This window comes from Lagenorhynchus albirostris, chromosome 1 (genome assembly GCF_949774975.1).
Source record: "Lagenorhynchus albirostris chromosome 1, mLagAlb1.1, whole genome shotgun sequence".
Lineage (NCBI taxonomy): Eukaryota > Metazoa > Chordata > Mammalia > Artiodactyla > Delphinidae > Lagenorhynchus > Lagenorhynchus albirostris.
In genome coordinates this window covers 95,647,261-95,664,342 of record NC_083095.1, presented here as the reverse complement: position 1 = coordinate 95,664,342, position 17,082 = coordinate 95,647,261, and positions in this window count along the sequence as shown.

The window sequence follows — 17,082 nt, the reverse complement described above, 5'->3', positions numbered from 1 at the left end:
AATAAAGAATTTGTGGTACTTACGTACAATGCAATATCACTCAGCAATGAAATCTATGTCATCAGGCCCGTAGCAGCATAATGAGTGGACTCAGGTAGGATGATTCTAAGAGAAATAAGTCACACAGAAAAAGAAATATCATAAGGTATCACTAATACACGGAATGAAAACTTGGCTACCCAGGAACTGAATGACAAAACAGAACAGGGTCTCAAATGTAGAAAACCAACTTATGCTTGCTTAAGGGGAAAGGTGAGTTGGGGTGCTGCATAAAACCAGAGATTGAAATTAGCACAGATACCGTTCCATAAGCCAAATTTGTAATAGACAAGAGCTACTCCTTGCTCAACGAAGTGGACTCAACACCCCATATTAAACGCCTAAGAATATACCTGACTAGTAAGAATCTTAAAACCTATGGATTTACATGTCTCCGAAAGAGAATCAAGCGTGTGTACAGCATCATAAATGCAGCAGTGATAAGATTGGTGAGGTTCGGTGAGCAAATGCAGACCCTTTGAAGTCATATTACATGGTACCCATTCCATGGGTCTCAACTCTCCAGGTTTAAGGGATTCTTCCTTCAGCTAAAACATGCATGTGGAACCCAGAGTATGATCCACCGTGTGATCGGGAAACGTGTTCAAATGTGTCTCAGTTTTCGTCCCTGGTACTCGGGTGCAACATTCCAGACGCTTTACTAACACTCTCCCCACTTGGAGAGTCAGTGCCTTTAACCTCCTGTTTGGCCCAGTTTGCAATTTCTGCGGGAAATGAACAGGAATAGGGAGAACCAATGAGAGACTAGCTGGAGGTGTCTGGACGGGCAAATTTAACTCTCATTTCCCACCAGGAAGAGGAATTAACCAAAGGCTCAGCTTGCCGTGCCGGAACCACACTAGGGCCTGAAGCAATCTTGCGGTGTTGCGGCCAGCTCACAAGAAAGCGAGTTGAACAAAGGAGCTCAGGGGCACTGTCATTCACAAACCTGCAGAGTTATAAATGACAGCTATCGTCCAAAAATATATTGAAGTAAGGCTGCCAAGAGCACTTGAAAGCGGGGCAGAATTGCAGGAAACCGATTTCAGGAGGTAGACTGGAATTGCATGAAAAGCATAGGAAAAGAGGCAGAACGTCCACAATGATGCACTTGGCCAAAAAGGGCGTATGAGTTTTTTCCTGAATATATTCAGGAAAAAACGCATACGCCCTTTTTGGCCAACCAAGCAAGCTTGCAAAGGAAATCTGCACTACAATGAAGTCTCACTGCCCCCCGGGCAAAAGGGCCATCTGAAAAAGGTGTAAAATCCAGAAAGGCAGGACAGGCCATGGAGAACTGGGAGCCTTGTTATGCAGATGGGTGGGATGTAAATTGCCAACAGCCACTCAGGAGAAGTGTATGGTGTTTCCTGAAACATCTAAAAAACAAAGCAACAGAGCCTAGGGCACTTCCACTTATGCTCCTATAGCTTAGGGAAATTAAAATCAAAAAGACACAGCCACCCCAAAGTTTGGGATGGCTCTGTTTACAAGAACCTCGTTTATGGTACAAGTTCAATATCACAGAAAGCGAAAAATCAATAAAGAATTTGTGGTACTTACGTACAATGCAATATCACTCAGCAATGAAATCTATGTCATCAGGCCCATAGCAGCATAATGAGTGGACTCAGGTACGATGATTCTAAGAGAAATAAGTCACACAGAAAAAGAAATATCATAAGGTATCACTAATACACGGAATGTAAACTTGGCTACCCAGGAACAGAATTACAAAACAGAACAGGGTCTCAAATGTAGAAAACCAACTTATGCTTGCTTAAGGGGAAAGGTGAGTTGGGGTGCTGCATAAAACCAGAGATTGAAATTAGTACAGATACCGTTCCATAAGCCAAATATATAATAGACAAGAGCTACTCCTTCCTCAACGAAGTGGACTCAACACCCCATATTAAACGCCTAAGAGTACATCTGACTAGTAAGAATCTAAAAACCTATGGATTTTCATGTCTCCAAAAGAGAATCAAGCGTGTGTACAGCAGCATAAACGCAGCAGTGATAGGATTGGTGAGGTTCGGTGAGCAAATGCAGACACTTTGAAGTCATATTGCATGGTACCCATTCCATGGGTCTCATCTCTCCAGGTTTAAGGGATTCTTCCTTCAGCTAAAACATGCATGTGGAACCCAGAGTATGATCCACCGTGTGATCGGGAAACGTGTTCAAATATGTCTCAGTTTAAGTCCCCTGGTACTCGGGTGCAACATTCCAGACGCTTTACTAACACTCTCCCCACTTGGAGAGTCAGTGCCTTTAACCTCCTGTTTGGCCCAGTTTGCAATTTCTGCGGGAAATGAACAGGAATAGGGAGAACCAATGAGAGACTAGCTGGAGGTGTCTGGACGTGCAAATTTAACTCTCATTTCCCACCAGGAAGAGGAATTAACCAAAGGCTCAGCTTGCCGTGCCGAAACCACACTAGGTCCTGAAGCAATCATGCGGTGTTGCGGCCAGCTCACAAGAAAGCGAGTTGAACAAAGGAGCTCAGGGGAACTGTCATTCACAAACCTGCAGAGTTATAAATGACAGCTATCGTCCAAAAATATATTGAAGTAAGGCTGCCAAGAGCACTTGAAAGCGGGGCAGAATTGCAGGACACCGATTTCAGGAGGTAGACTGTAATTGCATGAAAAGCATAGGAAAAGAGGCAGAACGTCAACAATGATGCACTTGGCCAAAAAGGGCGTATGCGTTTTTTCCTGAATATATTCAGGAAAAAACGCATACGCCCTTTTGGCCAACCAAGCAAGCTTGCAAAGGAAATCTGCACTACAATGAAGTCTCACTGCCCCACGGGCAAAAGGGCCATCTGAAAAAAGTGTAAAATCCAGAAAGGCAGGACAGGCCATGGAGAACTGGGAGCCTTGTTATGCTGATGGGCGGGATGTAAATTGCCAACAGCCACTCTGGAGAAGTGTATGGTGTTTCCTGAAACATCTAAAAAACAAAGCAACAGAGCCTAGGGCACATCCACGTATGGTCCTATAGCTTAGGGAAATTAAAATCAAAAAGACACAGCCACCCCAAAGTTTGGGACGGCTCTGTTTACAAGAACCTCGTTTATGGTACAAGTTCAATATCACAGAAAGCGAAAAATGAATAAAGAATTTGTGGTACTTACGTACAATGCAATATCACTCAGCAATGAAATCTATGTCATCAGGCCCATAGCAGCATAATGAGTGGACCCAGGTACGATGATTCTAAGAGAAATAAGTCACACAGAAAAAAAAATATCATAAGGTATCACTAATACACGGAATGTAAACTTGGCTACCCAGGAACTGAATTACAAAACAGAACAGGGTCTCAAATGTAGAAAACCAACTTATGCTTGCTTAAGGGGAAAGGTGAGTTAGGGTGCTGCATAAAACCAGAGATTGAAATTAGTACAGATACCGTTCCATAAGCCAAATATGTAATAGACAAGAGCTACTCCTTCCTCAACAAAGTGGACTCAACACCCCATATTAAACGCCTAAGAGTATACCTGACTAGTAAGAATCTTAAAACCTATGGATTTACATGTCTCTGAAAGAGAATCAAGCGTGTGTACAGCATCATAAATGCAGCAGTGATAGGATTGGTGAGGTTCGGTGAGCAAATGCAGACCCTTTGAAGTCATATTACATGGTACCCATTCCATGGGTCTCAACTCTCCAGGTTTAAGGGATTCTTCCTTCAGCTAAAACATGCATGTGGAACCCAGAGTATGATCCACCGTGTGATCGGGAAACGTGTTCAAATGTGTCTCAGTTTTCGTCCCTGGTACTCGGGTGCAACATTCCAGACGCTTTACTAACACTCTCCCCACTTGGAGAGTCAGTGCCTTTAACCTCCTGTTTGGCCCAGTTTGCAATTTCTGCGGGAAATGAACAGGAATAGGGAGAACCAATGAGAGACTAGCTGGAGGTGTCTGGACGGGCAAATTTAACTCTCATTTCCCACCAGGAAGAGGAATTAACCAAAGGCTCAGCTTGCCGTGCCGGAACCACACTAGGGCCTGAAGAATTCCTGCGGTGTTGCGGCCAGCTCACAATAAAGAGAGTTGAAGAAAGGATCTCAGGGGCACTGTCATTCACAAACCTGCAGAGTTATAAATGACAGCTATCGTCCAAAAATATATTGAAGTAAGGCTGCCAAGAGGACTTGAAAGCGGGGCAGAATTGCAGGACACCGATTTCAGGAGGTAGACTGGAATTGCATGAAAAGCATAGGAAAAGAGGCAGAACGTCCACAATGATGCACTTGGCCAAAAAGGGCGTATGCGTTTTTTCCTGAATATATTCAGGAAAAAACGCATACGCCCTTTTTGGCCAACCAAGCAAGCTTGCAAAGGAAATCTGCACTACAATGAAGTCTCACTGCCCCCCGGGCAAAAGGGCCATCTGAAAAAGGTGTAAAATCCAGAAAGGCAGGACAGGCCATGGAGAACTGGGAGCCTTGTTATGCAGATGGGTGGGATGTAAATTGCCAACAGCCACTCAGGAGAAGTGTATGGTGTTTCCTGAAACATCTAAAAAACAAAGCAACAGAGCCTAGGGCACTTCCACTTATGCTCCTATAGCTTAGGGAAATTAAAATCAAAAAGACACAGCCACCCCAAAGTTTGGGATGGCTCTGTTTACAAGAACCTCGTTTATGGTACAAGTTCAATATCACAGAAAGCGAAAAATCAATAAAGAATTTGTGGTACTTACGTACAATGCAATATCACTCAGCAATGAAATCTATGTCATCAGGCCCATAGCAGCATAATGAGTGGACTCAGGTACGATGATTCTAAGAGAAATAAGTCACACAGAAAAAGAAATATCATAAGGTATCACTAATACACGGAATGTAAACTTGGCTACCCAGGAACAGAATTACAAAACAGAACAGGGTCTCAAATGTAGAAAACCAACTTATGCTTGCTTAAGGGGAAAGGTGAGTTGGGGTGCTGCATAAAACCAGAGATTGAAATTAGCACAGATACCGTTCCATAAGCCAAATATATAATAGACAAGAGCTACTCCTTCCTCAACGAAGTGGACTCAACACCCCATATTAAACGCCTAAGAGTACATCTGACTAGTAAGAATCTAAAAACCTATGGATTTTCATGTCTCCAAAAGAGAATCAAGCGTGTGTACAGCAGCATAAACGCAGCAGTGATAGGATTGGTGAGGTTCGGTGAGCAAATGCAGACACTTTGAAGTCATATTGCATGGTACCCATTCCATGGGTCTCATCTCTCCAGGTTTAAGGGATTCTTCCTTCAGCTAAAACATGCATGTGGAACCCAGAGTATGATCCACCGTGTGATCGGGAAACGTGTTCAAATATGTCTCAGTTTAAGTCCCCTGGTACTCGGGTGCAACATTCCAGACGCTTTACTAACACTCTCCCCACTTGGAGAGTCAGTGCCTTTAACCTCCTGTTTGGCCCAGTTTGCAATTTCTGCGGGAAATGAACAGGAATAGGGAGAACCAATGAGAGACTAGCTGGAGGTGTCTGGACGTGCAAATTTAACTCTCATTTCCCACCAGGAAGAGGAATTAACCAAAGGCTCAGCTTGCCGTGCCGAAACCACACTAGGTCCTGAAGCAATCATGCGGTGTTGCGGCCAGCTCACAAGAAAGCGAGTTGAACAAAGGAGCTCAGGGGAACTGTCATTCACAAACCTGCAGAGTTATAAATGACAGCTATCGTCCAAAAATATATTGAAGTAAGGCTGCCAAGAGCACTTGAAAGCGGGGCAGAATTGCAGGACACCGATTTCAGGAGGTAGACTGTAATTGCATGAAAAGCATAGGAAAAGAGGCAGAACGTCAACAATGATGCACTTGGCCAAAAAGGGCGTATGCGTTTTTTCCTGAATATATTCAGGAAAAAACGCATACGCCCTTTTGGCCAACCAAGCAAGCTTGCAAAGGAAATCTGCACTACAATGAAGTCTCACTGCCCCACGGGCAAAAGGGCCATCTGAAAAAAGTGTAAAATCCAGAAAGGCAGGACAGGCCATGGAGAACTGGGAGCCTTGTTATGCTGATGGGCGGGATGTAAATTGCCAACAGCCACTCTGGAGAAGTGTATGGTGTTTCCTGAAACATCTAAAAAACAAAGCAACAGAGCCTAGGGCACATCCACGTATGGTCCTATAGCTTAGGGAAATTAAAATCAAAAAGACACAGCCACCCCAAAGTTTGGGACGGCTCTGTTTACAAGAACCTCGTTTATGGTACAAGTTCAATATCACAGAAAGCGAAAAATGAATAAAGAATTTGTGGTACTTACGTACAATGCAATATCACTCAGCAATGAAATCTATGTCATCAGGCCCATAGCAGCATAATGAGTGGACCCAGGTACGATGATTCTAAGAGAAATAAGTCACACAGAAAAAGAAATATCATAAGGTATCACTAATACACGGAATGTAAACTTGGCTACCCAGGAACTGAATTACAAAACAGAACAGGGTCTCAAATGTAGAAAACCAACTTATGCTTGCTTAAGGGGAAAGGTGAGTTAGGGTGCTGCATAAAACCAGAGATTGAAATTAGTACAGATACCGTTCCATAAGCCAAATATGTAATAGACAAGAGCTACTCCTTCCTCAACAAAGTGGACTCAACACCCCATATTAAACGCCTAAGAGTATACCTGACTAGTAAGAATCTTAAAACCTATGGATTTACATGTCTCTGAAAGAGAATCAAGCGTGTGTACAGCATCATAAATGCAGCAGTGATAGGATTGGTGAGGTTCGGTGAGCAAATGCAGACCCTTTGAAGTCATATTACATGGTACCCATTCCATGGGTCTCAACTCTCCAGGTTTAAGGGATTCTTCCTTCAGCTAAAACATGCATGTGGAACCCAGAGTATGATCCACCGTGTGATCGGGAAACGTGTTCAAATGTGTCTCAGTTTTCGTCCCTGGTACTCGGGTGCAACATTCCAGACGCTTTACTAACACTCTCCCCACTTGGAGAGTCAGTGCCTTTAACCTCCTGTTTGGCCCAGTTTGCAATTTCTGCGGGAAATGAACAGGAATAGGGAGAACCAATGAGAGACTAGCTGGAGGTGTCTGGACGGGCAAATTTAACTCTCATTTCCCACCAGGAAGAGGAATTAACCAAAGGCTCAGCTTGCCGTGCCGGAACCACACTAGGGCCTGAAGCAATCTTGCGGTGTTGCGGCCAGCTCACAAGAAAGCGAGTTGAACAAAGGAGCTCAGGGGCACTGTCATTCACAAACCTGCAGAGTTATAAATGACAGCTATCGTCCAAAAATATATTGAAGTAAGGCTGCCAAGAGGACTTGAAAGCGGGGCAGAATTGCAGGACACCGATTTCAGGAGGTAGACTGGAATTGCATGAAAAGCATAGGAAAAGAGGCAGAACGTCCACAATGATGCACTTGGCCAAAAAGGGCGTATGCGTTTTTTCCTGAATATATTCAGGAAAAAACGCATACGCCCTTTTTGGCCAACCAAGCAAGCTTGCAAAGGAAATCTGCACTACAATGAAGTCTCACTGCCCCCCGGGCAAAAGGGCCATCTGAAAAAGGTGTAAAATCCAGAAAGGCAGGACAGGCCATGGAGAACTGGGAGCCTTGTTATGCAGATGGGTGGGATGTAAATTGCCAACAGCCACTCAGGAGAAGTGTATGGTGTTTCCTGAAACATCTAAAAAACAAAGCAACAGAGCCTAGGGCACTTCCACTTATGCTCCTATAGCTTAGGGAAATTAAAATCAAAAAGACACAGCCACCCCAAAGTTTGGGATGGCTCTGTTTACAAGAACCTCGTTTATGGTACAAGTTCAATATCACAGAAAGCGAAAAATCAATAAAGAATTTGTGGTACTTACGTACAATGCAATATCACTCAGCAATGAAATCTATGTCATCAGGCCCATAGCAGCATAATGAGTGGACTCAGGTACGATGATTCTAAGAGAAATAAGTCACACAGAAAAAGAAATATCATAAGGTATCACTAATACACGGAATGTAAACTTGGCTACCCAGGAACAGAATTACAAAACAGAACAGGGTCTCAAATGTAGAAAACCAACTTATGCTTGCTTAAGGGGAAAGGTGAGTTGGGGTGCTGCATAAAACCAGAGATTGAAATTAGCACAGATACCGTTCCATAAGCCAAATATATAATAGACAAGAGCTACTCCTTCCTCAACGAAGTGGACTCAACACCCCATATTAAACGCCTAAGAGTACATCTGACTAGTAAGAATCTAAAAACCTATGGATTTTCATGTCTCCAAAAGAGAATCAAGCGTGTGTACAGCAGCATAAACGCAGCAGTGATAGGATTGGTGAGGTTCGGTGAGCAAATGCAGACACTTTGAAGTCATATTGCATGGTACCCATTCCATGGGTCTCATCTCTCCAGGTTTAAGGGATTCTTCCTTCAGCTAAAACATGCATGTGGAACCCAGAGTATGATCCACCGTGTGATCGGGAAACGTGTTCAAATATGTCTCAGTTTAAGTCCCCTGGTACTCGGGTGCAACATTCCAGACGCTTTACTAACACTCTCCCCACTTGGAGAGTCAGTGCCTTTAACCTCCTGTTTGGCCCAGTTTGCAATTTCTGCGGGAAATGAACAGGAATAGGGAGAACCAATGAGAGACTAGCTGGAGGTGTCTGGACGTGCAAATTTAACTCTCATTTCCCACCAGGAAGAGGAATTAACCAAAGGCTCAGCTTGCCGTGCCGAAACCACACTAGGTCCTGAAGCAATCATGCGGTGTTGCGGCCAGCTCACAAGAAAGCGAGTTGAACAAAGGAGCTCAGGGGAACTGTCATTCACAAACCTGCAGAGTTATAAATGACAGCTATCGTCCAAAAATATATTGAAGTAAGGCTGCCAAGAGCACTTGAAAGCGGGGCAGAATTGCAGGACACCGATTTCAGGAGGTAGACTGTAATTGCATGAAAAGCATAGGAAAAGAGGCAGAACGTCAACAATGATGCACTTGGCCAAAAAGGGCGTATGCGTTTTTTCCTGAATATATTCAGGAAAAAACGCATACGCCCTTTTGGCCAACCAAGCAAGCTTGCAAAGGAAATCTGCACTACAATGAAGTCTCACTGCCCCACGGGCAAAAGGGCCATCTGAAAAAAGTGTAAAATCCAGAAAGGCAGGACAGGCCATGGAGAACTGGGAGCCTTGTTATGCTGATGGGCGGGATGTAAATTGCCAACAGCCACTCTGGAGAAGTGTATGGTGTTTCCTGAAACATCTAAAAAACAAAGCAACAGAGCCTAGGGCACATCCACGTATGGTCCTATAGCTTAGGGAAATTAAAATCAAAAAGACACAGCCACCCCAAAGTTTGGGACGGCTCTGTTTACAAGAACCTCGTTTATGGTACAAGTTCAATATCACAGAAAGCGAAAAATGAATAAAGAATTTGTGGTACTTACGTACAATGCAATATCACTCAGCAATGAAATCTATGTCATCAGGCCCATAGCAGCATAATGAGTGGACCCAGGTACGATGATTCTAAGAGAAATAAGTCACACAGAAAAAGAAATATCATAAGGTATCACTAATACACGGAATGTAAACTTGGCTACCCAGGAACTGAATTACAAAACAGAACAGGGTCTCAAATGTAGAAAACCAACTTATGCTTGCTTAAGGGGAAAGGTGAGTTAGGGTGCTGCATAAAACCAGAGATTGAAATTAGTACAGATACCGTTCCATAAGCCAAATATGTAATAGACAAGAGCTACTCCTTCCTCAACAAAGTGGACTCAACACCCCATATTAAACGCCTAAGAGTATACCTGACTAGTAAGAATCTTAAAACCTATGGATTTACATGTCTCTGAAAGAGAATCAAGCGTGTGTACAGCATCATAAATGCAGCAGTGATAGGATTGGTGAGGTTCGGTGAGCAAATGCAGACCCTTTGAAGTCATATTACATGGTACCCATTCCATGGGTCTCAACTCTCCAGGTTTAAGAGATTCTTCCTTCAGCTAAAACATGCATGTGGAACCCAGAGTATGATCCACCGTGTGATCGGGAAACGTGTTCAAATGTGTCTCAGTTTTCGTCCCTGGTACTCGGGTGCAACATTCCAGACGCTTTACTAACACTCTCCCCACTTGGAGAGTCAGTGCCTTTAACCTCCTGTTTGGCCCAGTTTGCAATTTCTGCGGGAAATGAACAGGAATAGGGAGAACCAATGAGAGACTAGCTGGAGGTGTCTGGACGGGCAAATTTAACTCTCATTTCCCACCAGGAAGAGGAATTAACCAAAGGCTCAGCTTGCCGTGCCGGAACCACACTAGGGCCTGAAGCAATCTTGCGGTGTTGCGGCCAGCTCACAAGAAAGCGAGTTGAACAAAGGAGCTCAGGGGCACTGTCATTCACAAACCTGCAGAGTTATAAATGACAGCTATCGTCCAAAAATATATTGAAGTAAGGCTGCCAAGAGCACTTGAAAGCGGGGCAGAATTGCAGGAAACCGATTTCAGGAGGTAGACTGGAATTGCATGAAAAGCATAGGAAAAGAGGCAGAACGTCCACAATGATGCACTTGGCCTAAAAGGGCGTATGAGTTTTTTCCTGAATATATTCAGGAAAAAACGCATACGCCCTTTTTGGCCAACCAAGCAAGCTTGCAAAGGAAATCTGCACTACAATGAAGTCTCACTGCCCCCCGGGCAAAAGGGCCATCTGAAAAAGGTGTAAAATCCAGAAAGGCAGGACAGGCCATGGAGAACTGGGAGCCTTGTTATGCAGATGGGTGGGATGTAAATTGCCAACAGCCACTCAGGAGAAGTGTATGGTGTTTCCTGAAACATCTAAAAAACAAAGCAACAGAGCCTAGGGCACTTCCACTTATGCTCCTATAGCTTAGGGAAATTAAAATCAAAAAGACACAGCCACCCCAAAGTTTGGGATGGCTCTGTTTACAAGAACCTCGTTTATGGTACAAGTTCAATATCACAGAAAGCGAAAAATCAATAAAGAATTTGTGGTACTTACGTACAATGCAATATCACTCAGCAATGAAATCTATGTCATCAGGCCCATAGCAGCATAATGAGTGGACTCAGGTACGATGATTCTAAGAGAAATAAGTCACACAGAAAAAGAAATATCATAAGGTATCACTAATACACGGAATGTAAACTTGGCTACCCAGGAACAGAATTACAAAACAGAACAGGGTCTCAAATGTAGAAAACCAACTTATGCTTGCTTAAGGGGAAAGGTGAGTTGGGGTGCTGCATAAAACCAGAGATTGAAATTAGCACAGATACCGTTCCATAAGCCAAATATATAATAGACAAGAGCTACTCCTTCCTCAACGAAGTGGACTCAACACCCCATATTAAACGCCTAAGAGTACATCTGACTAGTAAGAATCTAAAAACCTATGGATTTTCATGTCTCCAAAAGAGAATCAAGCGTGTGTACAGCAGCATAAACGCAGCAGTGATAGGATTGGTGAGGTTCGGTGAGCAAATGCAGACACTTTGAAGTCATATTGCATGGTACCCATTCCATGGGTCTCATCTCTCCAGGTTTAAGGGATTCTTCCTTCAGCTAAAACATGCATGTGGAACCCAGAGTATGATCCACCGTGTGATCGGGAAACGTGTTCAAATATGTCTCAGTTTAAGTCCCCTGGTACTCGGGTGCAACATTCCAGACGCTTTACTAACACTCTCCCCACTTGGAGAGTCAGTGCCTTTAACCTCCTGTTTGGCCCAGTTTGCAATTTCTGCGGGAAATGAACAGGAATAGGGAGAACCAATGAGAGACTAGCTGGAGGTGTCTGGACGTGCAAATTTAACTCTCATTTCCCACCAGGAAGAGGAATTAACCAAAGGCTCAGCTTGCCGTGCCGAAACCACACTAGGTCCTGAAGCAATCATGCGGTGTTGCGGCCAGCTCACAAGAAAGCGAGTTGAACAAAGGAGCTCAGGGGAACTGTCATTCACAAACCTGCAGAGTTATAAATGACAGCTATCGTCCAAAAATATATTGAAGTAAGGCTGCCAAGAGCACTTGAAAGCGGGGCAGAATTGCAGGACACCGATTTCAGGAGGTAGACTGTAATTGCATGAAAAGCATAGGAAAAGAGGCAGAACGTCAACAATGATGCACTTGGCCAAAAAGGGCGTATGCGTTTTTTCCTGAATATATTCAGGAAAAAACGCATACGCCCTTTTGGCCAACCAAGCAAGCTTGCAAAGGAAATCTGCACTACAATGAAGTCTCACTGCCCCACGGGCAAAAGGGCCATCTGAAAAAAGTGTAAAATCCAGAAAGGCAGGACAGGCCATGGAGAACTGGGAGCCTTGTTATGCTGATGGGCGGGATGTAAATTGCCAACAGCCACTCTGGAGAAGTGTATGGTGTTTCCTGAAACATCTAAAAAACAAAGCAACAGAGCCTAGGGCACATCCACGTATGGTCCTATAGCTTAGGGAAATTAAAATCAAAAAGACACAGCCACCCCAAAGTTTGGGACGGCTCTGTTTACAAGAACCTCGTTTATGGTACAAGTTCAATATCACAGAAAGCGAAAAATGAATAAAGAATTTGTGGTACTTACGTACAATGCAATATCACTCAGCAATGAAATCTATGTCATCAGGCCCATAGCAGCATAATGAGTGGACCCAGGTACGATGATTCTAAGAGAAATAAGTCACACAGAAAAAAAAATATCATAAGGTATCACTAATACACGGAATGTAAACTTGGCTACCCAGGAACTGAATTACAAAACAGAACAGGGTCTCAAATGTAGAAAACCAACTTATGCTTGCTTAAGGGGAAAGGTGAGTTAGGGTGCTGCATAAAACCAGAGATTGAAATTAGTACAGATACCGTTCCATAAGCCAAATATGTAATAGACAAGAGCTACTCCTTCCTCAACAAAGTGGACTCAACACCCCATATTAAACGCCTAAGAGTATACCTGACTAGTAAGAATCTTAAAACCTATGGATTTACATGTCTCTGAAAGAGAATCAAGCGTGTGTACAGCATCATAAATGCAGCAGTGATAGGATTGGTGAGGTTCGGTGAGCAAATGCAGACCCTTTGAAGTCATATTACATGGTACCCATTCCATGGGTCTCAACTCTCCAGGTTTAAGGGATTCTTCCTTCAGCTAAAACATGCATGTGGAACCCAGAGTATGATCCACCGTGTGATCGGGAAACGTGTTCAAATGTGTCTCAGTTTTCGTCCCTGGTACTCGGGTGCAACATTCCAGACGCTTTACTAACACTCTCCCCACTTGGAGAGTCAGTGCCTTTAACCTCCTGTTTGGCCCAGTTTGCAATTTCTGCGGGAAATGAACTGGAATAGGGAGAACCAATGAGAGACTAGCTGGAGGTGTCTGGACGGGCAAATTTAACTCTCATTTCCCACCAGGAAGAGGAATTAACCAAAGGCTCAGCTTGCCGTGCCGGAACCACACTAGGGCCTGAAGAATTCCTGCGGTGTTGCGGCCAGCTCACAATAAAGAGAGTTGAAGAAAGGATCTCAGGGGCACTGTCATTCACAAACCTGCAGAGTTATAAATGACAGCTATCGTCCAAAAATATATTGAAGTAAGGCTGCCAAGAGGACTTGAAAGCGGGGCAGAATTGCAGGACACCGATTTCAGGAGGTAGACTGGAATTGCATGAAAAGCATAGGAAAAGAGGCAGAACGTCCACAATGATGCACTTGGCCAAAAAGGGCGTATGCGTTTTTTCCTGAATATATTCAGGAAAAAACGCATACGCCCTTTTTGGCCAACCAAGCAAGCTTGCAAAGGAAATCTGCACTACAATGAAGTCTCACTGCCCCACGGGCAAAAGGGCCATCTGAAAAAAGTGTAAAATCCAGAAAGGCAGGACAGGCCATGGAGAACTGGGAGCCTTGTTATGCTGATGTGCGGGATGTAAATTGCCAACAGCCACTCTGGAGAAGTGTATGGTGTTTCCTGAAACATCTAAAAAACAAAGCAACAGAGCCTAGGGCACTTCCACTTATGCTCCTATAGCTTAGGGAAATTAAAATCAAAAAGACACAGCCACCCCAAAGTTTGGGACGGCTCTGTTTACAAGAACCTCGTTTATGGTACAAGTTCAATATCACAGAAAGCGAAAAATGAATAAAGAATTTGTGGTACTTACGTACAATGCAATATCACTCAGCAATGAAATCTATGTCATCAGGCCCATAGCAGCATAATGAGTGGACTCAGGTACGATGATTCTAAGAGAAATAAGTCACACAGAAAAAGAAATATCATAAGGTATCACTAATACACGGAATGTAAACTTGGCTACACAGGAACTGAATTACAAAACAGAACAGGGTCTCAAATGTAGAAAACCAACTTATGCTTGCTTAAGGGGAAAGGTGAGTTGGGGTGCTGCATAAAACCAGAGATTGAAATTAGCACAGATACCGTTCCATAAGCCAAATATGTAATAGACAAGAGCTACTCCTTCCTCAATGAAGTGGACTCAACACCCCATATTAAACGCCTAAGAATATACCTGACTAGTAAGAATCTTAAAACCTATGGATCTACATGTCTCCAAAAGAGAATCAAGCGTGTGTACAGAAGCATAAACGCAGCAGTGATAGGATTGGTGAGGTTCGGTGAGCAAATGCAGACCCTTTGAAGTCATATTGCATGGTACCCATTCCATGGGTCACAACTCTGCAGGTTTAAGGGATTCCTCCTTCAGCTAAAACATGCATGTGGAACCCAGAGTATGATCCACCGTGTGATCGGGAAACGTGTTCAAATGTGTCTCAGTTTTCGTCCCCTGGTACTCGGGTGCAACATTCCAGACGCTTTACTAACACTCTCCCCACTTGGAGAGTCAGTGCCTTTAACCTCCTGTTTGGCCCAGTTTGCAATTTCTGCGGGAAATGAACAGGAATAGGGAGAACCAATGAGAGACTAGCTGGAGGTGTCTGGATGGGCAAATTTAACTCTCATTTCCCACCAGGAAGAGGAATTAACCAAAGGCTCAGCTTGCCATGCCGGAACCACACTAGGGCCTGAAGCAATCTTGCGGTGTTGCGGCCAGCTCACAAGAAAGCGAGTTGAACAAAGGAGCTCAGGGGAACTGTCATTCACAAACCTGCAGAGTTATAAATGACAGCTATCGTCCAAAAATATATTGAAGTAAGGCTGCCAAGAGCACTTGAAAGCGGGGCAGAATTGCAGGACACCGATTTCAGGAGGTAGACTGGAATTGCATGAAAAGCATAGGAAAAGAGGCAGAACGTCCACAATGATGCACTTGGCCAAAAAGGGCGTATGCGTGTTTTCCTGAATATATTCAGGAAAACACGCATACGCCCTTTTTGGCCAACCAAGCAAGCTTGCAAAGGAAATCTGCACTACAATGTAGTCTCACTGCCCCCCGGGCAAAAGGGCCATCTGAAAAAAGTGTAAAATCCAGAAAGGCAGGACAGGCCATGGAGAACTGGGAGCCTTGTTATGCTGATGGGCGGGATGTAAATTGCCAACAGCCACTCTGGAGAAGTGTATGGTGTTTCCTGAAACATCTAAAAAACAAAGCAACAGAGCCTAGGGCACTTCCACTTATGCTCCTATAGCTTAGGGAAATTAAAATCAAAAAGACACAGCCACCCCAAAGTTTGGGACGGCTCTGTTTACAAGAACCTCGTTTATGGTACAAGTTCAATATCACAGAAAGCGAAAAATGAATAAAGAATTTGTGGTACTTACGTACAATGCAATATCACTCAGCAATGAAATCTATGTCATCAGGCCCATAGCAGCATAATGAGTGGACTCAGGTACGATGATTCTAAGAGAAATAAGTCACACAGAAAAAGAAATATCATAAGGTATCACTAATACACGGAATGTAAACTTGGCTACCCAGGAACTGAATTACAAAACAGAACAGGGTCTCAAATGTAGAAAACCAACTTATGCTTGCTTAAGGGGAAAGGTGAGTTGGGGTGCTGCATAAAACCAGAGATTGAAATTAGCACAGATACCGTTCCATAAGCCAAATATGTAATAGACAAGAGCTACTCCTTCCTCAACGAAGTGGACTCAACACCCCATATTAAACGCCTAAGAATATACCTGACTAGTAAGAATCTTAAAACCTATGGATTTACATGTCTCCGAAAGGGAATCAAGCATGTGTACAGCAGCATAAACGCAGCAGTGATAGGATTGGTGAGTTTCGGTGAGCAAATGCAGACCCTTTGAAGTCATATTGCATGGTACCCATTCCATGGGTCACAACTCTGCAGGTTTAAGGGATTCCTCCTTCAGCTAAAACATGCATGTGGAACCCAGAGTATGATCCACCATGTGATCGGGAAACGTGTTCAAATGTGTCTCAGTTTTCGTCCCCTGGTACTCGGGTGCAACATTCCAGACGCTTTACTAACACTCTCCCCACTTGGAGAGTCAGTGCCTTTAACCTCCTGTTTGGCCCAGTTTGCAATTTCTGCGGGAAATGAACAGGAATAGGGAGAACCAATGAGAGACTAGCTGGAGGTGTCTGGACGGGCAAATTTAACTCTCATTTCCCACCAGGAAGAGGAATTAACCAAAGGCTCAGCTTGCCGTGCCGGAACCACACTAGGGCCTGAAGCAATCCTGCAGTGTTGCGGCCAGCTCACAATAAAGAGAGCTGAAGAAAGGAGCTCAGGGGCACTGTCATTCACAAACCTGCAGAGTTATAAATGACAGCTATCGTCCAAAAATATATTGAAGTAAGGCTGCCAAGAGCACTTGAAAGCGGGGCAGAATTGCAGGACACCGATTTCAGGAGGTAGACTGGAATTGCATGAAAAGCATAGGAAAAGAGGCAGAACGTCCACAATGATGCACTTGGCCAAAAAGGGCGTATGCGTTTTTTCCTGAATATATTCAGGAAAAAACGCATACGCCCTTTTTGGCCAACCAAGCAAGCTTGCAAAGGAAATCTGCACTACAATGAAGTCTCACTGCCCCCCGGGCAAAAGGGCCAT